At 37.9% G+C, this 23,495-nt stretch overlaps 1 protein-coding gene across 4 annotated transcripts in view; it reads left to right on the top strand.

The window, feature by feature from the left end:
• The window catches only part of PAM (peptidylglycine alpha-amidating monooxygenase), a 265,501-nt gene that overhangs the window by 25,513 nt on the left and 216,493 nt on the right, over window positions 1-23,495 (top strand). For all 4 annotated transcript variants that reach the window (XM_014466930.2, XM_014466504.2, XM_023749628.1 and 1 more), the window contains one exon: window positions 15,052-15,144. The gene's annotated coding sequence lies outside the window, so the exon portion shown is untranslated. The remainder of the gene's footprint in view (window positions 1-15,051; window positions 15,145-23,495) is intronic.

Genomic DNA, 23,495 nt, shown 5'->3' with positions numbered 1-23,495 from the left:
CTCCATATTGTTGATTGTAGCAGAATCTCTGATGAACGTCCATTTACATGTTTTTATTTCCTAGTTGGCAGCACCACTTTTACACCTTCTCGCAGCTGGAACCTTGGTGGTAAAGTTGTACATCAGGGTGTATTCATGAGGAGTGCAGGTGTGAGGGCAGGAAAGAAAGATGCTCAAATAAAAAGAAAGTTTGCATTCATCTGCGCTCAGCTGGTGTCATATATTACTCAGTTCATCCATTTGCCTTAGGAAATGAATATTTAAATTTGTTTTCATGGTCAAGATCAGCTACATAATTTGTAGGGCCCAGTTTGAAATGAAAATGTTAGTAGGTTTGTCAGATTTTGCAAATAAAAATGAAGGACACTTAGCTAAATTTTTGTGGTGTTTTTTCCAGCTTTATTGAGGTTTAATTGGCAAATAAAAGATGTATATATTGAATGTGTACAATGTGAAGTTTTGCTACATATGCGTTATACAATGATCACCACAATCAAACTAATTAACATATGAATCCCCTCATATTGTTACCTTTTGTATGTGTGTGTGTGTGTGTGTGTGTGTGTGTGTGTGGTGAGAACACTTAAGCCCCCCCCCCTCTTAGCAGTTTTCAAGTATATAATCCTGCCCACAAATCAGAACCACCTCTAAGATTTTAAAAAGCAATCAGTGCCTGCATGTAATTGGTTTAGGGTTCAGCAGGGCATTTTATGAAACTGTCCCAAGTAGTTTTAGTGCACAGCACTGATGGAGAAACCAAAGTGTGGTCACTGACCCAGCAGCCATTAGCGTCACCTAAGAACTGGCTGCACTTGCAGATTTTTAGGTCCCATTCCAAGCCTGTTGAGTCAGAATGTTGGGGACATCCCCCCAGAAATCAGTGTTTGTTTTAACAAGCCCTCCGTGTGAATCTAATACACTTTAAGGTTTGGAACCTCTGCTATAACCAATTGGATACTGCTGAAAGTTTTAAAAACTTTGTGTTCTAGAAGAGAACTCTGGTAGATACTAGTATGTGGGGGACTGATTGAATAAGGAACAGGCAGAGGATAAGGCAGCCTGTTTGAAGCTGTTACCTTTACGATCCTGGGGGTAAGAAGATGGGGCGAAGAAGTGGAGCAGTGTGTATAAATGAAGGGAGATGATGGGTTCAGGAGACGTTTCAGAAACAGAATCGGTGGAATTTCGCGGCTGATTGATTGGGTTGAAGGAGAGAGCCAGTCAAAGGAAATGTGTGAAGTTTCTTTCTGGGTGATTAAAGGATGCTGTTATTAGACAAAGCAGAAATGTCCTTAGAAAGTGCAAGCTTGGGAAAATGGTAAAGATATTGACTATGAGGTGCCCTTACGCATCCAAGAGATGTTTTGCCTAGTTGAGAATTTGTTTCTTTGAAAGCAAAAGTTATAGTGTAGCACTGGGAGTTCTCACCATGAAATTCACATTTTTTAAATCACTGAAATGATTATATATATGCACTAAATAATTTATTTTAAAACATGTTCATTTCCTTTCACATTGAGATAAAGATGATATGCTTTAAACAAATCTGTAATCTTTTCCATTTGGATCATTTATATGAAGTTATTTTTAGTAATTAATAAATCTGTACACTATGCTAGCAAAATTTATTTTTTATTTTTTTTTAATATATTTTATTGATTTTTTACAGAGAGGAAGGGAGAGAGATAGAGAGTTAGAAACATCGATGAGAGAGACATCGATCAGCTGCCTCCTGCACATCTCCTACTGGGGATGTGCTCGCAACCCAGGTACATGCCCTTGACCGGAATCGAACCTGGGACCTTTCAGTCCGCAGGCTGATGCTCTATCCACTGAGCCAAACCGGTTTCGGCAATGCTAGCAAAATTTAGTACAAGAGTTACTTTTTGTAAATTTAATATCCCATTCTTGTGTCAAATGTACACCAAACACATTCGTTTTCAGAGAAAAAAACTGAGATGGGGAAACGAATGAATTTCTCATTGCGGCTGATAGAGGAGTCAGTTTTGTGTCATGATCAATTCTATAGGTTTCTGGAACCGGACAGAGTACCACCTACTTACAGCAGACATGGCGTTGGACATTCTACTTATACTCACTTTGCTTTGATTTCCTCATCTGCAAAATGGCTAAATTTATGATACCCATTTTGTAGGGTTTTTGTAAGAATTGAACGAGTTAATATTTGTCAAAGTACTTTGAAAAATACTCAACATTTAATTAGCAATCATAAAATGTAAGCTTGTTTTTAATTCAGAAATTCAGTTTTCTCACTATTTAGTCTTGCTTTCTGAATTGTTGCTATCAACAATTTGAGTTTTCATATTACTTATGTCTATTTATGAACTCTGAACATTGAAGGGAATGATTATAAACCAGAGAATTGCTAGGAATTAAATTCCAAATCATTCATGAAGAAGATATAGAAATGTATCAAGTACATAGTATAATTTCTAAATATATAGAACTTAAAACTTACTTTAAATTTACACACACTCAAATTTTTTAGCTCAAAGTAGGGGTCAGGACAAACTAGGATTTAAATTCTTTACCATTTTAAATCTTATTTAATTGATCCTCATTCTGAACATAGTCAATAGCAAATCATAATTTACTCTGAACACAGGAATAAGTAAATTACTACACTTTTGAGCCATAGCATAAAGGTCAAGAATATATCATAACAATTTCTACATCAAAAGTTATGTAAAAAGAAAGCTACCAAGCAAAGTGTGATTATAATTAGTAATAATAATGATAATTCACTGCTGTTCGATTTGACCCTTAAAGGGCAATGAGAAGGAGGTAGCACCTCTGAAAGCAGCAAATGATCTTATTCTTCCATCTGAGATTTGTAAATTAAGGCCGTTCATCACCACTCCTCAATTATTATGATCTGAACTTCACTTCAGATCTTCCCTTAGTTTAGAAATCATTATGCTGGTGTAAAGGCCAGGGAGAAATGCTTCATCTTTAACATTCTGCTTATCCTCTTCAAAATAGTTTTACAATCCATATTTTTCATCCTATTTCAGTGGTGGTGGGGAGCTGGCAGTTAGGGAATAGATGTAGTTCCGGGTATTTTTATGTCTAGGATCTGTCAGACCCACAGAGCTCTTGTAACTTGGGCATATGTCCAGGGAGTTTCTAAATATAGCTAATACTATCCTGTCCTACTTGGAGTTCTTGTGTTCTGAGAATGACCCATGGTTGGGACAAACTTCCTGGGCCCAGAAAAAGGTATTGAAAGCATGCCACTGTATATTCTAAGTGCTTAAACTCAGCCTGGACAAGACCCCAATCAGCTTTACTCCTGGAAAGGAGCTATTGTGCAACACTCAGCAAGGAAATCTGTATTTCATGATACTTGCAAGGCCAGTAACTCTTTTAGAGGTGTATTCCTTAGTGAATGAATAGAAATATATAGGGCTTTACAGAGGTAAAAATGAATGTTGGATATTCTCAAGCAATATTGGGTATTTCTAATATTTATTTATAGCTCCCCATCTAAGGAATTGTAGTTCTCTAGTCATGATTTAGCATGGATAGTGAGTGCATGAGTTGGGATTTATTAAATGGTACATATATTACAGATATTTAAGGGTGCTATCATTTTTGACAGATTTGGCAAAATAGATTAATTAGCTTTAGATTTAAGAAATAAAATCATGTATCTGTGAAACATCTTTTGCTCTTCCTCATTGTAAAAAATACTTGAGGAAAGTTCTATTTCAGTTAACTTGTACTTCCACAACTCCAATTGACTTGTGTACCAATCCCTGGGCCCTAGTAACAGAAATTCTATATTTGATGTCTTGGCTGAGAAATGAACAGTTTTGAAGTAATTTTCTTTTATAATTTAATCACACAATTCAGCCTGCTTTAAATTGTTTGTTAACAAAGGGTGACAATTTATGTATTCAAGATAAAAATTTATAATAAGAAACTGCCCACATGCTCTACTTGAAGGGTAATTATTCTGCATATACTCCATAACTCACTAACTTTGATGAAGGTGGCAGTGAATTATTATGGTCGTTACTTTGTCAGAAAGACTTTAATAACTTCATCATGCCACTGGTATCTTAAAGTTATGGATTGTATGCAAGGCATAATAACTGTTTCTTTTTTATAGAAACTAGATTTCTCAAGTGGTCAGTAATTCAGTTAGGAATTCAAAATGGTGATTTTTGTCTCTCTAGATTATATTTCCACTAACAACAGCAATGAAATACCTTACTTAAATCTATATAATTTAAAAAACTACTCATATATTAATATGAGTAGAATGCTCACATTAATATTTAAAAATACAGTGGAATCCTTTTGTAACACCACTGAGTAACGGTAATTACAGTAAAGTAATATCTGTATTATGGGTAAATTGTCTTACATCTGATTTTTATGATAGTATGAAATTAAATATTGTGTTGAGGGAGGGTTATGATTTTATTTGAAGCATACTGTTTTATTCTTATCCCATTTGCCTGAAATTCTTAAACTCAGTTCCCATTAAGTAACTATTAGTTTAACAGCAAAATTGTGAGCAATGTGGCATCATTTATTAAAATATGTATGTGTTATCTAGAAGTGGGAGATAAGAATGTGTTAATAGTTGAAGGGGAACAAACATATCAGCTATAAGAACAGAATGGTTTGGTGGTTAAGTGTCCTAGTGGTTGACACTCAAGGGCAGTGGATAGAAGGTGTTGGAAAACAAAGATTATTTATAGACTAGAGGCCCGGTGCATGAAATTCCTGCACGGGAGGGGGGTTCCTCAGCCCGGCCTGCACCCTCTCACAATCCGGGACCCCATGGGGGATGCCCAACTGCCAGTTTAGGCCCGATCCCGCAGTCCTAAATCGGCAGTCGGACATCCCTCTCGCAATCCAGGACTGCTGGCTCCTAACTGCTCGCCTGCCTGCCTGATCACACATAACCACTCGCCTGCCTGCCTGATCACCCCAACTGCCTCTGCCTCGGCCCCTGCACCTGGCACCCAGGCTTCCCTCCTCCGGCCAGCCACAGGCAATGAGGACCCAGGCTTCCCTCCCTCTGGCCAACCGCAGGCACCTGGGACCCAGGCCGGCTTCGCCTGGTCCGGCCACAGGCACCTGGGAGCCTGGGCGGCGCCACCCGGGCCCCACCTTTGTCAGGAAGGACATCCGGAATGATATCCGGTCTATCCAGTCTAATTAGCATATTACCCTTTTATTAGTATAGATGACATTACCAAAGAGTGATGCACTTTGCTAGAGAAAAGTTGGCTAACACTGGCATTATTAGGAGACAAACCTTTAAGTCACAGGTATGAAAAGTACGTTTATTTTAACTTGGTTTTTAAAGCATACAGTAAAAAGGAATAAAATAACTGTTTTGCTATTAAAAATTCAGTCTAGAGACTGAATTTGATATTGATTTTTAAAAAATCAAAAGACATTTATTGAAAGTTGGAATTTTTAATTAAGTGTATTGGGTGACATTTGATAATAAGATTATATGGTTTTAAGAGCACATATCTGTGATATGTAATCTGTATATTGTATTGTGTGTCCACCATTCAAAGTCATAATCCTCCATCCCGTATATATGACCCCCTTTATCTTTTACTCCCTCTATCCCCACCCTCTGGTAACTACCATACTGTTGTCTATGTCTATGAGTTTTTGTTTCTTTTTCTTGTTTGCTCATTTGTTACTTTCAGTTTTATATCCCACAAATGAGTGAAATCATACATTTCTTAACTTTCTCAGTCTGATTTATTTCACTTGGCATGATATTCTCAAGGTCCATCCAGGTTGTATTTCATCTTTTCTTATGACTAATATTCAATTGTATGTATGTAACATAACTTTTTTATTCAATCACCGATTGAAGGACATTTTGGTTGTTTCCAGGTCTTGGCTACCATGAATAATGCTACAGTGAACATAGTGGTGCACATATCTTTGTGAATAAACGTTTTCAATTTTTTTGGTAGATACCCACAAGAGGGGTTGCTTGGTCATATGGTAACTCCATGCTTAATTTTTCGAGGAATCTTCATAACTGTTTTCCATAGTGGACAGAGGACCTGAACAGACACTTCTCCCAAGAAGACGTACAAACAGCCAACAGACACATGTAAAGATGCTCAACTTGACTAGCTATTAGAGAAATGAAAATGAAAGTTGGAATTTTTAAAAGAAAAACTTATCCATCAATTTCACTCTGTGTATATTCTCAAAAGATTTGAAAACAGAGATTTGAAGAAATATTTGTACACTAGTGTTGATGGTAGTATTTTTTATAATAGCCAGAAGATGGAAATAACCACATGTCCATTGATGGATGAATGGATAAACAAAGTGTGGTATACACATATAATGGAATATCACTCGGTATTAAAAAGGAATGAAATTCTGACATATGCTACAACATGGATGAATTGTGAAGACATTATGCTAAGTGAAATAGGCCAGTCACCAAAGACAAATATTGCATGATTTCACTTACATGAGGTACCTAAAAGTAGTCAAATTCATAGATATAGAAAATAGGATAGGGTAGAGAATGGGGAATGATTGTTCAATGGGTAATTTCAGTTTGGGAAGATGAAAAGTTCTGGAGATGGATGGTGGTGTTGGTTGCATACTAATGCGAAGGTACTTAATGCAACTGAACTGTACACCTAAAAATGGCTAAAAAGGTAACCATTTGTATATTTTACTACAGTAAAAAGCAAAATGTACTAAAATGGTATTATAAAGTAACAAAATGCTTCCAGTTAGAGAACAAGATAAATATAAGGATTAGCCAATTACTCATATTCATAAATATTCAGTAGTCATCAGTAGCCTAAATTTTGTGAAAATACAATTTCATTTCCTTGTATATGATCTTGGGAATGATTTGCTCATATTTAAAAATATTTTTCAGTGCTTGACATAATTCTTGGCGCATGGAAGATGCTCATTAAATATTTGTTTATTCAGGAAATTATAGTCATAGCTTCATGTGCAGAATAATAACCTTAACTGTAACTCGTTAAGCCTACTTAAAGCTCACAGAACAGGTAGAAAAGAAAACCTTTAAAATACAAACAATAAAAACTTAGTGTACGCCCTAACTGGGTGACTCAGTTGGTTGGAGTGTCGCCCTATACATCAAAAAGGTTGTGGTACGATTCCCAATCAGGGCACATACCAGGGCTGCTGGTTTGGACCCCAGTCAGGATGAGTATAAGAGGCAGCTCAGGGCACATACCAGGGCTGCTGGTTTGGACCCCAGTCAGGATGAGTATAAGAGGCAGCTGATCCACGTTTCTCTCATATCTCTCTCTCTCTCTCTCTCTCTCTCTCTCTCTCTCTCTCTCTCTCTCCTCTCTCTCTCTCTCAATAAACATATCCTTGGGTGAGGATTTTAAAAAGTATAGTGTACAATATACTAGATTATGGGAATTAATACTAGATTATGGGAATTAATGCATCTTAGTTATTATAAAGCATGCCATGAATTTTCATTGTTAATATCTAATAAAGAGGCAAGATGGCCACCCCCATGTGGACACAAGATGGCCTGCAGGGGAGGGCAGTTGTGGGCGATTAGGCCAGCAGGGGAGGGCAGCTGGGAGGGACCAGGCCTGCAAGGGAGGGCAGTTATGGGCGATCAGGCCTGCAGGGGAGGGCAGTTGGGGGGACCAGGAAAATGGAAAATTTTAAATTTTTGAAACTATTGGAAAATCTTTCATTAGAACAGCTTTGGTTAAGTACAGTATTTTAAGTGTATTATGTATGGAAAGTACTGACTTTATTTTAAAGCTCAACAGTGATATAGTAATATCCTTTCTGGTTTAAAAAACTGAGCTAGTAAAAGATTTTAAAAAAAATTTGAAAACATTAAATGCGTTAGTAGTAATTATAGCAACACTTTAATCCTAGATTTATATAGAGAATTGATCAGTTTTGTGAAGTGATTGAAGTTAAAGCAGATTACTCTTACATTTAGAATTTAAAAGTTTTAAGTCAGCAACATGTGAAACGTATTGAATATATTGTTTTATATTTACTTAAGAATTTCTGGTTTAAAAAATGGACATTTTTTAATTTTTTAAAAAATTCATTAAACATATCCATGTACCTACTTTTATAAAATTAGCAGATTCTTCCTAATCTGTATGATTTTTAAATATAGTCTTCTAAGAAAAATAAGTTTTTGTAGAAAACTGAAGACTTTGATTAAATATGAAATTTAAAATTTGGTTATGTTATTTTCTATAAAAGATTATGTGAATAAATTAAAGGTTACCATCTATAAAAATATGTATCTATTGAGCATGTAATATGTAACTATGAAAATTTGCATATGAAATTTTTGCTTGAAGCACTTTAACCAGGTGCTTCAAAATCTGACATCTGCCCTGGCTGGGTAGCCTAGTTGGTTTGAGTGTCATCCCAATAAGCCAAGGATGCAGGTTTGATCTCTGGTCAGGGCACATATAAGAATCCAATGAATGCATAAGTAAGTGGAACAGCAAATCCATGTTTATCCCTCTCCCCCCTCCTCTTGCCTCTTCCCCTCTCACTCCTCTCTGGCATCACCTTTCATGAGATTCAAAAGTCCTCTTTCCATTGTGTTGTTCACTTAGGTCATGAGGCTTTTCTCAAAATTGAACAAGTGTTAGACGGTTCCTCCAAACAGTGACAAATGAAAGAAGAAAGAAAATTGGTTGGAAAGGGAGATGAGTTACTCTGGCCGGATACTTGTTCTTATTTCTCTTTCTGCCGCTATCTTTCTCTGCACATCCTTAGATAAAACTCAAAAATTATTATTGAGATTTTTGTGGGAACCAAGTGAGACAAGAAGAAAAATGTAAAATTGTAGTCTAACCCCTGAAAGTAGAGATGCTGAGATTTTGAGTTCCAGGAACAGTTTCAAAGTCCTTATCTGAGCAGTTCTTTACTGCCTTAATTTGTGTGTACAGATTGCTGTTAGTGTTGTTACTGTCTGTTTTGTATCAGACTTGCTAGCTAATTTCCTTGCTTATTAGCTAAGTGATTTTCTTAATGGGTACCCTTTTGACAAAGGAATCTTAGCTGCTCTGAGAGGAAAAACCAATTTTTAAAAATCACGGTGAAAAAGATAAGGAACATCTGTATTCATGCTGCTGCTGTGTTGTTGGTGTGGGAGAATATCTGGTGATTGACCTTAATTCTTTACTGAAGTCACAAAAATATGCATAATTTGGCCTTTATCCACAAAACAAATAGCAACAGTCTCCAGTTAAAGCAGGGATCCAATTTCCTTGGTTTTGGGTGTGGAAAAGGGGATGTTTACCAACCTTATTATCAGAGGGGGTTTTGTGAAATTTTTCCTGAACTATTTCAGAATCTCCATTTTGACAGGAGCATTTTGTTTGCATTCATATTTTATTAACCAGGAGTTATTTTGTTTAATTTATACTTGAAGATTTAGAAGCCTGAAATACTGTGTTTAAAGGAGAAATGTCTTTTTATTAAATAATCAAAGAAAACCCAGTGGCATCAACACTCCCCCCACCCCTCGGATCTGATGATAGATTTTAGATTAGGGCCCCAGTAATGGTCACTGGATAGTTATATTGGGGAGCCAGTTTAAGATTTTTTTTACAAACAAGTTTAGGTTGGATCAAGACAATGAGGGCAACACCAGGAGAGCTGAAATCTATGGAGCGAACAACCTGGGAACCTCATCCTCTTCATGAGGTGAGTCTCCAGGGTGCCCTTCATCTATGGTTTATGGGTGAATAGTCTAGGACTCTCATACACCCACCCACCTGTGCCTACGCAGCCCATGGATCTGACATGGTACCAACATGTGTATTTATTCATCAGATTTCATCTCAGAGCCTGGGCGTTGAGATTGGGTATTTGAAGGTCCACACAGCAGAATCAATCTTGTAGGTAAGGCAAGAAATTGTGAGCTTCCTAGTGTCTAAGGTAGGAGTCATCTTTGTTCTCGCAAACCTGGTTGCAGTTCTTTTCATTTATTAAGCACACCACAGTCAGCCAGATAAGATTAGAGACAATAGTGAAAGAGAAAGCATTTTTCTCTATTTCATTCTTTCATTTGACTCTCTTGGTACTTTTGCCTCCATTTTCTTTCCCTTGCTTGCATATGAATGGGGACCTCACATTCTGTAAACCAGGGGTCCTCAAGCTATAGCCCGCAGGCCACATGCAAATATAAATATTGTATTTGTTCCCATTTTGTTTTTTTACTTCAAAATAAGATATGTGCAGTGTGCATAGGAATTTGTTCATAGTTTTTTTTTAAACTATAGTCCAGCCCTCCAACGGTCTGAGGGACAGTGAACTGGCCCCCTGTTTAAAAAGTTTGAGGACCCCTGCTGTAAACTATGCTTCCCTCACTGAAATGTAGCTACCTGCTATCCTTTTAACTATGAGAAAATTATTTAATTTCTCTGTGCCTTGATTTCCTCACTTGTAAAATGGCAATAGGCTATTGCCTACACCATAAAGTTGTTGTGAGGTTTAAATGCATTAAGATGTATCAAGCACTTAGCTTAGTACCTGGCTGTATAAAATGCTGAGTGACCAATGATCTAATAATTACTAATAGAATCTATTAATATAGTAATGATTGAGAGCCATATGTTTCATTGCCAAGTGTCAAAATGTTAAACAGGACAGAATTGTGGATTCTTTGGGTGTTTTACTTTTTCTATGAAAATATACTTATAGAATATCTTAAAGATACAAAAGCACTGTTGGGTCAGTCCCCAGAAGACTTCTGAATGTAAGAGAGAATGTCCTAAGAATCCTAGGAATCATATTGAATTTGTTACTTTTATTGGAAAAGGAGGCAACAATATACATATAGTGTTGAGCTGCTTGGTTCTTTTGTATATTGATTTCTCTCATAGTAGAATGGTGCTTTCTTTATCCAATTTGAATGTTCTAACTTATATGACCATCATTAAATCTTATTTATAAATTAATTTCTGGCATGATGAGTATATTTCCTTTTTGAGGTATCATGTTTTTAACCATTTAAAAGGCAACCTCACTCATTTTGAGAATACTGTATTCAAAATAATTTTGAGGGCCATTTTATTTTCTAGTATGTATTTTCAGCAGGTGGCTAATAGTTTTTGACCTGTAGCACCAGCATATAGACCTGAATGTCAGACAGAATATTTTTTTAATTGCATTTTCATCTTGCATAATGAAGCACAGTAATTCTTTTTGAGATTGCCTTGCATATTTTTCCTTGTAGTTATTGATAGAGATGTGTCAGATTGGTAGGAGGAAAGAAAATTATAATGTTATGCATTTAGGTCTTAATAATATTTAAATATATTCAGATCTGTAAATACAAGTATTTTAGCAAATAATGGATCTGATATATTTTCATGTTAAAAGCCATCTTAGGTGCATGATATTAACCTTCCATCTCTGCCATGTCTTTGGGCCATTGCTCTGAAAAATCACATATTTTAATCTATACACACTTTTTTTTCTTAAGAATTTCCATTTTCTCTTGAAATTTATACCACATATTCCATGGCCTATTTTCACACAAACTTTAAGAATTATACATATTCAATAATAATAATAATAATAATAATAGACAAACATGGTAATTGACCATACCTTCGCTACGCCTCCCATTGGCTAATCAGCGTGATATGCAAATTAACTGCTAAAAAAGATGGCGCTTAATTTGCATACATAGGCTCCAAGCGTTGGAGTGAAGCCTGACGCCCCGAAGCCGGCGGAGCAGCAAGGCCTGACGTTTCCGGGCCGGCCGAGCAGCGAGGCCTCATGGCTCTGGGCCGGTGGAGCAGCGAGGCCTGACGTTTCCGGGACCGGGGGAGCAGCGAGGCCTGACGTTTCTGGGACCGGGGGAGCAGCGAGGCCTGACGTTTCTGGGGCCAGCGGAGCAGCGAAGCCTGACGTTTCCAGGGCGGCAGAGCAGCGAGGCCTGACGTTTCCGGGGCCAGCTCCGGCCAGAACTCGGCCAGAGCGAAGGCCTGGGCTCTGGGTGCTGGAGACAAACCGGTGCCAGCAGCCAGGGGAAAGGAAGGCCTATTGCACAAATCTCTTCGTGCAACAGGCCTCTAGTTCAATAGTAATTCTCATTTTTGTGTGTGAAAATAGACCATGACATATACTCTATAAATGATAGAGGTTACTCAGGGCTCCAAGATTAGCAATTTTAGATCATTGTCAACATTTATTTCAAGTTAAGTATTAGCACAAGCTAATACAGTTTATACAACTGTAGTCTTTGCAATAATGTGTCACATAGTTTGTGTATTGAATAACACTTCAATTTAAGCGTAGCTGAATTTTTGAGATGAAGATGTGTATGCAGCTTGATCAAGCCCAAAGTACTCTGAAAATATGACAATGGAAAGAGTTATATTTTCTGTACTGAATATTTTAGAGCTGGCATTTTGCCACTGAACTGTATATGAGGGAGGAATATTGTATGTGCGCTTTGCATTTAAGGCTTAATTTCTGAGGCTGAATTTCAATTTCGTTTATTCCCTTAGGTAATTACTGGTTTTCTAGATGCAAAAGAAGTGTATCATTGGATTTTTTAAAAATGGTTAAACTTGTATTGTAGATATCCTTTCTTTAAATTTAGGCACTAAAAATTCTCACACATCAAAGGAGTGTGTGACTCTCATTTGTGGCTGAAGAGTTAATCATCTCTCAGCAATGCTTTGAAGTTAGTTTTTTTGTCATTTTTCTTTTCTTAACCCAGCATGGGTTCATGAATAAAACTAACCACTCTGATAAGTATAGTGTATTATTGCTTTTGCATATGGCTCTTGCTAATAAAAATTCAAATTCTGGTTAGTTTGCTGGAATCAAATCAATGTATTATATGGCATTCTCTCCCCCCCCCCCTCACCCTGTTATGAAGCCCTCTTACAGAAAATAGGTGGGAAAAACAGCATGGGGTGGAGAGAAAGGACAAGGCAATTCAGGGTTAAATATAGTTTACCCTTGATGCCTATGTTGTGGTTAGTCTGTAACCTGTACAAGGGTTTTTACTTCTCACTGCTCTACAATCCTTAGAATTCTTATTCCTTAGGACTAAATTCCTATTCTTTAGTCAAAGTATATGAATCTGCTGTTTTGTGGGTACGGTAACAATAACAGCAGTGGCAGTAACTTAATTTAACAAAGTATGTATGTATGTATTTTTAAATGCAGCTCTATGAGAATCTATCAGTTGAAGAATAAGGTAAGGTGAAGAATACGTAGGTGCTTGCTAAAACGATTCTGATAGTTGCTAAAATGAAGTCATCCTGCTTAAAAATTACCTACTCTAGCCCTAACCAGTTTGGCTCAGTGGATAGATAGTTGGCCTGCGGACTCGAGGGTCCCAGGTTCGATTCTGGTCAAGGGCATGTACCTTGGTTGCAGGCAAGTACCCAGTGGCGAGTGTGCAGGAGGCAGCTGGATGTTTCTAACTCTCTATCCCTCTCCCTCTCTGTAAAACATTGATAAAATATGTTTCTTAAAAAAAGATTACCTAGTCTGTACATCAAATAGGACTTGGCATTTTAAAAATTAGGATGTTTTCCATTATCATCAACACAGAAAATAATTGTGCCTGGGTGCTTTCTTCCGAAGGTAACATGTGAATTTAGAAACCAGAGAACATGCCAGAATGAGACTGATGATTGCATAAGACATTCCATCCTGGAACCAGATACTAGGCTCCGACTAGGCTCAGCTGGAAAGACTCTTAAAGTACAGCCAGGGGAATACAAATAAGGGGCTAATTTAGCAAATGTGCGTGTACATATCACATTGGGTAGGATCATGATCTCAAGAGTTAGAGATACCAGATTTTAACTGTTTGAAGGCTGGTCACTTTGGGCATATGAATTATTTTCTCTGAGCCTCGCATTTCTTAATTAGAAAATAGGCATCTAATCATATTATTATTATGAGAAATAATTACTAAATACGAAAAAAAATTATAGTGATCAAAAACTGCCAATTTCAGAGCCTTAGAAATCTATCACCATTTATATATTTTGCATATAATGGAATAGATCTGTGGCCAGCAAACCGTGGCTCGCGAGCCACATGAGGCTCTTTGGCCCCTTGAGTGTGGCTCTTCCACAAAATACCACGTGGGGGCGCTCATGTACAGTGCGATTGAAACTTCGTGGCCAGAAGTCGGTATTTTGTGGAAGAGCCACACTCAAGGGGCCAAAGAGCCACATGTGGCTTGTGAGCCGCGGATTGCCGAGCCGCGGTTTGCCGACCACTGGATAGATCATCACACAGGCTCTTACTTGGCCTTAGAATCCTGCTCAACCCAGAACACGAGGAAGTTCCTACTATTCTGGAGAGTTGGCAGTCAATGTGAAACATATTTGTTCTCCCTGAGGTAATGCAACTCTACCTGTCTTCTCTCTTTCTATTTTGCTAACAGTCTCCATAATGCAAATATCTACCCAGTTGTTAAAGAGGGAATGCAGAGATTAGTTATCAATAATCATAGTGTTCAGGCACCATGCTGGGCGCGTTACAGAGATCTGTGTTAAGTAGCTGACCCCAAAATTTATATGTCCAGTTTCATCATCTAACCGAGGCTCCATTCATAAATTTGTTGATCATTTGTTTCCCTAAACTTACTGCTCACTGTTCACTATCCTTCAGCCGCACTGGACTTCTTATATTCCTTGAGCATTCTAAGTTTATTTCTGTCTCCGACTTTTGTTCTTGCTGATCCTATGCCTGGAAGGCTCTGTCCTTTTATTTTATGCATCTTGCTTCTTTTCCTTATTCAAATGTAATTTCTTATTTTATTTATTTTTCTTTATTGATTAAGGTATTACATATTATCCTCCCATCCAGTCATTGCCCCCCCCCCACTCATGCCCTCACCCCCCTGAGGTTTCTCTCTGACAACTGTATTGTCCTCCCATCCAGTCAGTTTCTTATCTCATCATCCTATGATGTTTCTTCAGACCCTTTTCCACATATGTCAAATTATGTTATTTATTTAATTGTTTACTTTTTTACCTCCCAACCCAGATGCAAGCTCGCTGAGAGCAGTGGCCTTGTGTGGCTTGTTCAACGCTGTACTCCAAAGACCTGAAACTGTGCCTGGCTTACCAATCTTCAGAGGTATGATTATTTCCATATTTTTATAGGTGACCAAAGTGAGGCCCAGAGAGGTGTAGTAGCTTGCCCAAGATCATGGGCATTGGAAGTGGCAGAGTTGAGATGTAGACCCAATGCCTGGGCTCTAAAAACCTGTGCAACAATGCAGTTGAAGGTCAGGGACATTGATAGGAGGGCGGGGGCTGTGTTGAGTGCTTGGAACTTCCGTTAAGTCCCTGGGCTGGCAATTATTGTTTCTCTAGCATTGTCAGACAAGAGCTGGTCCTGATTACTTCATACTCTAGTAAACTTGACTTGTCTCCCTTCCTTTTTCCTTTTGACTCGGTGCCCAAGACACCCATGGTTAATATTTTACAAGAATGCATTTGAACCCTCACTGCTTGGGAAAAACAAACACTAGGTTTTAAAGAAGCTCCCAGAGGCCTAGAATTCATGATTTTGAACCCAGATGAAATTTTCCACCTGACTTGGGTTCTTCCTTTTTATATATATGCTGTTTTTTGAGCATTTGTTACTTGACATCACCATTGATTATAGCTACAGCTTTCTTTTGTGAGTTTGTGTTAATAACACAGATGATGCTTTGGTGGTACTTGGTCCCTATTGACTAGAATACTTCTACCTCCATACTTTCCCCATCCCATCCCCCACTCCCCAATACTGCAGTGGGACCATTTTTGTTGTTTTTAGCCAGACACACCACAAAATAAAACAGACAGTTTGTCATGTGTATCATAAAATGTATAAATATGTGTTAACTTTTGGAGGGAAATGAAAAGAAGAAAACCAGGGCAGTTGATTAAAACGGGATAATCAACTGCATAATAAGTCACACCCAGCAGGTTATAGAGGGAGAAGTTATTGGCACTTTTTACTCCAGGACATTGGTGTGCTTCATTGCATTTGACCTTTTAGAAGCTATTGACATCATTTGGGAACTGCCAGTAAGCCTGCCTTAACCAGTTAAAGAGAAGGAATCATAGCATTGTGGAACTGACTTGATTAATTTAAATCCAAACACACACAGTCCTGCCTGGATGCCCTTTGCAATGCCCTTGCACAAAAGGATTTCATTCAGAGGCATTATAACCCACATCCTGCTGTCAGACCCTTTCAGCTCTGTTGGTCCTCTTAGACTGCCGGCAGCATCTTTAACCCTTTTTATGCTTCCTTTTATCGCATGAAAACAATATCTGTGCTTAGATTCACACAAATGCTCTACATTTCACTCCAAGTTCTTTCTTTGTGTCCTAGGGAAAAGGTATTTTAAAGTTCCACTAATGGAGAGACTAAAACGGGAACTTATCTAAAACTGGCTTCTTTAGAAAAGTATATTAGAACTTAATCCAGCGCTTCCTCTGGGAATTGTAATCAAAATTAGAATCATGAAATGTTGAAATAAGTTTTTGGCATTAGAGTAAGCTATCATCTATAATACCTTTGACTTTTAGATTAAAAACATTGAAGGTTTTATAATCCATGTTTAGTTTTGGGAAAACATCAAAGTTAATTGACTTGTGGGTGAGTTCCAAGTAGTATAAGGATACTCTAATCCTGGGTTCTTAAATGAAAGCAAAATTAAAATTATTTAAGGATAAAACTTTGAATAATTTCAGACTATTACAGTCTGAACTGAGTGAAGTACCCACACGTTGGTCACTCTGCTGGGCTTGGTTGCAGAAGAGGGCAAATATTTGTGTGGGAGAAATTTAGAAAGTTGCTACTAGGTGCTTCACATCACATAGAAATGTTAAACTGGAAAGGACCAACACCCTCATTTTAAACAGCAGAAAAGTCTACCCCCCCCCCATACACATTTGATTATTCAAGTTCTTAAAGACCCTTACTTGGCCAACTTCTGCTTCTTCATTACCCAGTTACCACACTCTTCCAGAATACAGATGAAGCCTTTAGGGAAGGTGGTGTAAGCCATCCTCTGATTTCATTCATTAACATTAATTTTAATTACTGTTTTAAGGGCTTGTGATGTGCCAGTACTTCATTCATTATTTTTGTCTTCATAACTACAATGTTAGGTATTGTTCTTCTCTTTTCGAAAATTAGGAACTGGCATTTAGAAAAGTTAGGGATTTTCCCAGAGTATTAGTTACTCTGAGAAAGTGGGCAGGAGCTGAGGAGGCAACCTCTCTAGGATATCATTAGCTAGATACAGGGAAGAGAAAAGGGCAACAACAGGTATTCCTCCCAAGCCTTGTCCGTTGACTTGAAGATGTTATGGCAAATGAGTATGCCATGGGTCAATGGTAAGAGAGAGAGAATTAAGGCAATTTTGGCTTTAATTCTTCATTGGATTAACTGTAAGGGAATATGAGGGCACCTCCTTTCTAGCTGCCATTAGCACTAGATGTCTAGGTGAGGAATGTATTGGAGAATCAGGGAACCTAAGTTCTTTCAAAGACCAAATGAAATAATATAATCTAAAATACTTTGTGAAATGAATATAAATAGGACATAACATTTTTGTTCATTTATTCAATAAGTATTTATCAAAGTGAATGCCAAATGTAAGGTGTGGTGCTATATGGAGAATAAGAAGGAAATATAGACTTTGTCTCTACTTCTCAGAAGGTTAAAATGAGTAGGAAGATAAGATGCATGATAATAAACAGGCAATAGAACGTTTTAAATGCAATTTGTAAGGCAGAGAACACTGGAATTTCCAAGGAAAAGTCCGTTCCTGATGGAAGAGATGGGTCTTAAAGAGTTGGTAGGGCCGAAACCGGTTTGGCTCAGTGGATAGAGCATCGGCCTGCGGACTGAAAGGTCCCAGGTTCGATTCCGGTCAAGGGCATGTACCTGGGTTGCGGACACATCCCCAGTGGGAGATGTGCAGGAGGCAGCTGATCGATGTTTCTCTCTCATCGATGTTTCTAACTCTCTATCCCTCTCCCTTCCTCTCTGTAAGAAATCAATAAAATATATTTAAAAAAAAAAGAGTTGGTAGGGTTTAGATTGGTGGGGAGGAGAGACAGAAGGAATGTGATGGGAGTAATAGGTAGGTATGTGTGGGAATTACAGGAGTTAGAGCAAAGGCCTGGGGGAAGGAAAAGACAGAGACATACTCGTGTATCAAGTTGTCTCATTGGCTGTAGCTCAGGGTGCCCAGAGTGACAAAGATGTGAAATTTTCGCTTGACTCAGTGACCACAGGGGGAGCCTTTGGGGATTTTGGAGTTTCGTGGTAACGTGGTAGGGCAATGGTTGTGAAGCTAATCAAGGACTAAGTGATACATAGAATGATTAAAGGAGCGAGGCACTGCAGTCAGGAGACCAGAGAGTCACGAGATGACGGAGCAGATCTAAGCTGGAGGGGACAGCCTGAGACTGGAACAAAGAGGTGACAGATCAGTGAACTTTGGCCACAGACTGGATTTAAGGGTGATGGAGAGTTAGAACTTTTTGCCACTGGAAGTTCTGTGATACCTTTTCATCAAATTAATATGCATTTGTTTTAATTAACAAATTTAAACCCAAATGCTAATCATAAAATCCCATATACCACTGGTTTTTTTCAGTACTTATATGCTTCACTGGAATTAGGAAACGTGTTGTATCAAGACCAGAGGAGCCAAGAATGTTGTCCATCTGGACTAGAAGTTCAACATAAATTATGAGGCAAAACTAGTTTAGGATGAAGGCTGTTTTGCCTTATCATCAGAAAGGTGATTTGGGAGAGGAAGCAGGCTGGCCACTGACTGGTCAAGACTTTAGAAGTCCTGGCCAAATAACCCCTCAGAGGTATTACTTTAACCCCATTTGCTTCTGAATTGGCACTTGCCAACATGACTTCTCTTTAGTTTAAGAAACCAGTTAAGCTCAGGACCTTGGTGAACCCCAAGTTTCATTTTAAGGATTAAGGTAGCTGCAAGGGAGTTGACGAGATTTATAATACCTTGAGAGTCAAGGGGTATTTCTTTGGGAAATGTGCTATGTCTTTTCTTTCCCTGTGAAAGAATATTTCCACCTTCTAGCTTTTGTTTTCTTTCAGTTTGAGAAACTATAATGTTATTTAGATGTCATTGAAGCCTTGGGATCCACTGGGAAATAGGTAGATTTTCTGAAGTTTAGGACACATACAAGGGGGTAGACAGTTACCCAGGGGAAATAGGTCAGGGCTTGGTGGAGCTGGTGCTGTTACTGGGTAGATTCTGTGCCTGCTCCCAGCGCGGTGCTGTGAGTGGCCTAATGTGGGTATGCACTTCACAACGCCTCTCTGCTGTCCTCAGGAATCCAAGGAAAGGAGGTGGTGACTTTTGTAAGAAGTGTTCCACCTAAGAAAGAGTTTATGATCTCTGAGAAGGTGGTGAGGTTGCACTGATCAGAAAATTTCATTGGAGTGTCAAGAGGAAATAGAACACTGATGAGAACATGACACAGCGAGCTGTTTTTGTAGATGAAGAGGAGAATAAAAACGAAAGGAAGCCTAGAACTAGGAAATGGATATTGGGGAAACGAGGCCCTTGTTTTTTCTAAAGCAAGTCTGGCCACCTGGGGCCGTTTGTCTCACTGACACTTGATTTCTACTCCTGCTGGGGATCTTTCCTATTCCCTTCAGCCTTTGTAGTGGTCAGAGACCTCTTGGTTTGGTCTTATTTTTGGGCAGGTTCTTCTTAAATCAGTACCTTTAAAAGAAAAGCTAACAAACCAGCTTTACTATTGGGCTATTTCTTTATGACCATCCATCTCTGAAAAAGTCGATACACCTGTCTCTTTTTGGTCTATGTTATATAGATAACCTTCGTTTGCTTTACCCATCTTAATTCTGTTTGACAGGTGGATCATCTCCCTAGTAAGTTGTCTGAGACACCTTGAAATAGTCTGGCTAGTATGTTAGGATCTTCTCTGAGAGCAGGTAAATCAGGATTGCAAGTTCAGAACATATTGAAATGAATTTCCATTTTCCAAATTAAATAGTAATTCATATCCATGGTTAAAAAAAACTTAAAAGTTTAAAAATATAAAAATTGGAGGACTCTCTCAATTTTTTATTGAAACTGCCCGAAGTAACTACCCCTAGCAATTGGGTGTGTGTCTCTTCTAGACATTTTTTTCAATACATATTTCAATAAACAAATATATTTATTTTAAAATTTGAGTCATATATAAGATGTATATGTGTCTGTGTGTGTATAGATTATTTTCACTTGTATCATGGCAAATTTTGCATATGTATCATTTTCACTTATATATGATAAAATTTGCATGTTTTGCTTCTCAAACTCAAGGTCTCAGGAAAATCAAGTGAGTAGAGAGGAATAGTTCTGTTTTTGTTGTAAAGCTTTTTCACTTTACCTAAGTTAAGAGAAACCAAATTATTGTGGGTTTTGTGAGTGCAGACCTTACTATTCTTTCAGAATTCTCCCTCCAAATTTTCAGATAGGTTTAAATTCTGTGTAGTTTTCCAGACTGTACAGTGGGGCTGTTTTATTCCATTTGACTATTTTTGTAAGCAGTATTATTGCAATTCACTTGTATGCTTTTTTTCCTCACAAGGGAAACATTAAAGGCGGGCTTAGCTTCGTCTAAATTGAAGTAGAAATAATAATAGTTTCTTTGAAATAACGTAGACCTAAGTATACAGCACCGAATGACAGCCTTCATATTTTATTGTTATGACTATCTTAAAGAGGATCTGCCAAGTTACTTGCTTATCTTTACAATTACAGTATTTGCAGTAGAAAAGTTAGACCATGGTAGTGTTTGAAAACATGTCAATCCAATATTCATGGAGAAGAAAACAATAGTTTGCATACTACCGGCAATAAATTATATACTTATGAAAGCATTGCATCTGATCAGATAAGCATGATATATCATTAGAGACTCAGTTTGATGTTGAAGCATTGTTATTTTAAGCAATTACTTTAAACCTGATATTTTTAAGAAGGGGTTGTATTCGCATGAATGTAGGTGACAGAAGCAGGGCAGGACAAATAGTTCAAAGGGAAGATTTCAATTGTGTGTAGCTTGGGGGTTATTAGAAGTAGAAGTAATTCTGCTGTGATGGAAGAGACTTAATCAAGAAGACTGTGTAGCAGTAAGATGGCAGATTTCCTCTGATTTTATCTAGGTGTCATAATTAGGCATTTTGCTGGAGGTGTTTTCTGGGTAAGTGATGTATTGGCAGGGCTTTACTGGAGCTTGGAGATAAATGGACCAGGCAGCTGCTGCCTCCTGGAGAAGTAAATAGAGAGAATCAATTTTCATTGTTATCAGCACACTGACCTCCGAAGGCACAGATGTGAGCTTTCTTTTCAGGGGGAATCAAGTATTCACCCTCAAGGAAAAGGATGTTTTAATACAATAATATTAATGTTTGTTAAATGAGAAAACCATCTATGAATACTTACACTATGGCTACCTGTGAGCACTATTTATTGACCTGTGACTTCATCAGAGTTTCAGCTGTGAGAGGAATATTGCTAATGGATTCATGTAATGACATTTGTCATTAAAAAGTCACATCGTCATGAATAGATTCAGAATTTATTGAGTCCCTTGCTCTGTGTCACACTCGGCGCTCTGTGACAACCTTCGTTTCCTACTTAGCAAATCCAAGCCTGGTAGCTCCAGCCCCAGGAAGTTGTTAAAGCAATTAAAGGCTCTGTCTCCCAGCACATTGCTTGGTTACCATAGTATCCTCTGCCTCCAAGTCTCTCCTGATGATGTCAGTATGCATACAGGGGTTGTTCAGAGCATCTACGTGGGGATGATTCACCCTGCAATAAAGCCCCTCTCTCGTTGCCGGGTTTCCAGTGCGATTTCAGATGTCCCTAGAAATGGAGGGTAAGTGCCTTCTTTTGCATATCAGAGAATTACTAAATGCCTCTATTATTCTGTTTTAGGTGTATGAATGGTTTCATGCTTTCCAAGATATACTACTGCCTGAAATCATAATGTTTTGGAGCATTTCAAGCCAATTTTCTAGAATAGACACAGTTTATACTTTGTGTGTGTGTATGTGTGTGTGTGTGTGTGTGTGTGTGTGTGTATGGGACAGACATAAAAATAACTGTGAATGCACAATGTAATGCCTGCTACTCTCCCTGGTTGGCAGCAATAGCACACACGATTGAGCTTTTAATTTTTAAGTATTTGAATTATGTAAATTTCTTAAAGTATTTTGACAGGTGTCACAGCACAAATGGGGCTATATTCCAAGTGTGTGAATTACATATTTTTGTTGATACTTTATATGTTTTATCCAGCTTAAGCAATATTAACATTTCAAAGGTCTAAGATGATAGTGGCAGATATTATTAGAAAGAAGGGCCAAGTGAGGATGTGAATCTTTATGTTAGAGAAATTAAAACTTTCGCTGTAGAACAAAGATTTAGTTATGGGGCAGCATATGAAGTAGAAAGTATATTGATAACCATGGTTGCATACTTATTTTTATACTTTTAATGTTTGTCAAAATATCTCACGACTTGATAACAAAAATAATGCCCCTATCTTGTGATAAATGAAATTAGTGCTTCATGAAAGTTTTCCATACAACATAGTGAGGCTTCTTAAGGATAAACTGGCTAGCTGTGTTCAGCTTTATGGGAAGAATGCTGTAGAATCACCTACAACATTCAAATAGAAGAGCCATGGACAAATATTTCCCTTGAAAAGTTAGTCTTCTATTTCAGTTGTTTCACTCAGTATGCCTCAGAAAGAGACAATGAATGAGGCACAGAGACGGGTTTCTTCCTACCAGCTTCTGAATCTCTCCATTCTGAGAGTTCTGTTCATATGTTAGTCATGCATTATTCCTTCTTCGTGATCCCCAGCGGACTATTTCAGTATATCCTTCACAGAATGTAATACTGTGTTTAAATGGAGGAGGTAGGTACAGGCAGTTTCTAATTAATCACCGGATAGCCTTACAAGAAAAAAAGAATGAGAATGGAGTGGATGGGGTGCAGAGCTCTCCTGTGTCTTTATGTAGCTTCACCTTTATCCTGTGTTGGAGAGAGACAGATGGCTTTTTTGAGATGTTGGTAAACAGTTTAGACTGTCCATTTCTAGAGGGACATTGATTAAAACTGGCATTTTATTTTTGGAGTCTTCCAGAATATCCCCTGCTGTCTAACTTTGCTTTGCTTTGTGTGTGGGATTGTATTAGTGGACTGGTTATCCTCTTCAGTCCCCTTGCTATAAAGAATCACTGAGAAATACAGCTGTGAGAGTGCAAAAATAGGTTAAAATTTTAAATATAGTTGCTTGTATGTGAGGATATCTCTCTTATCTTAAAAATAATAAATTCATATTTAGTGAATTCCTTTCTACTCTGAAAGCATGCTAAAATGCTTTGACTTTTAACTTCTTTTCTAAATTCAGACTTAA

This window comes from Myotis lucifugus, unplaced genomic scaffold (genome assembly GCF_000147115.1).
Source record: "Myotis lucifugus unplaced genomic scaffold, Myoluc2.0 scaffold_0, whole genome shotgun sequence".
Taxonomy (NCBI): Eukaryota; Metazoa; Chordata; class Mammalia; order Chiroptera; family Vespertilionidae; genus Myotis; species Myotis lucifugus.
This window is presented reverse-complemented; position numbering and strand designations above follow the sequence as displayed.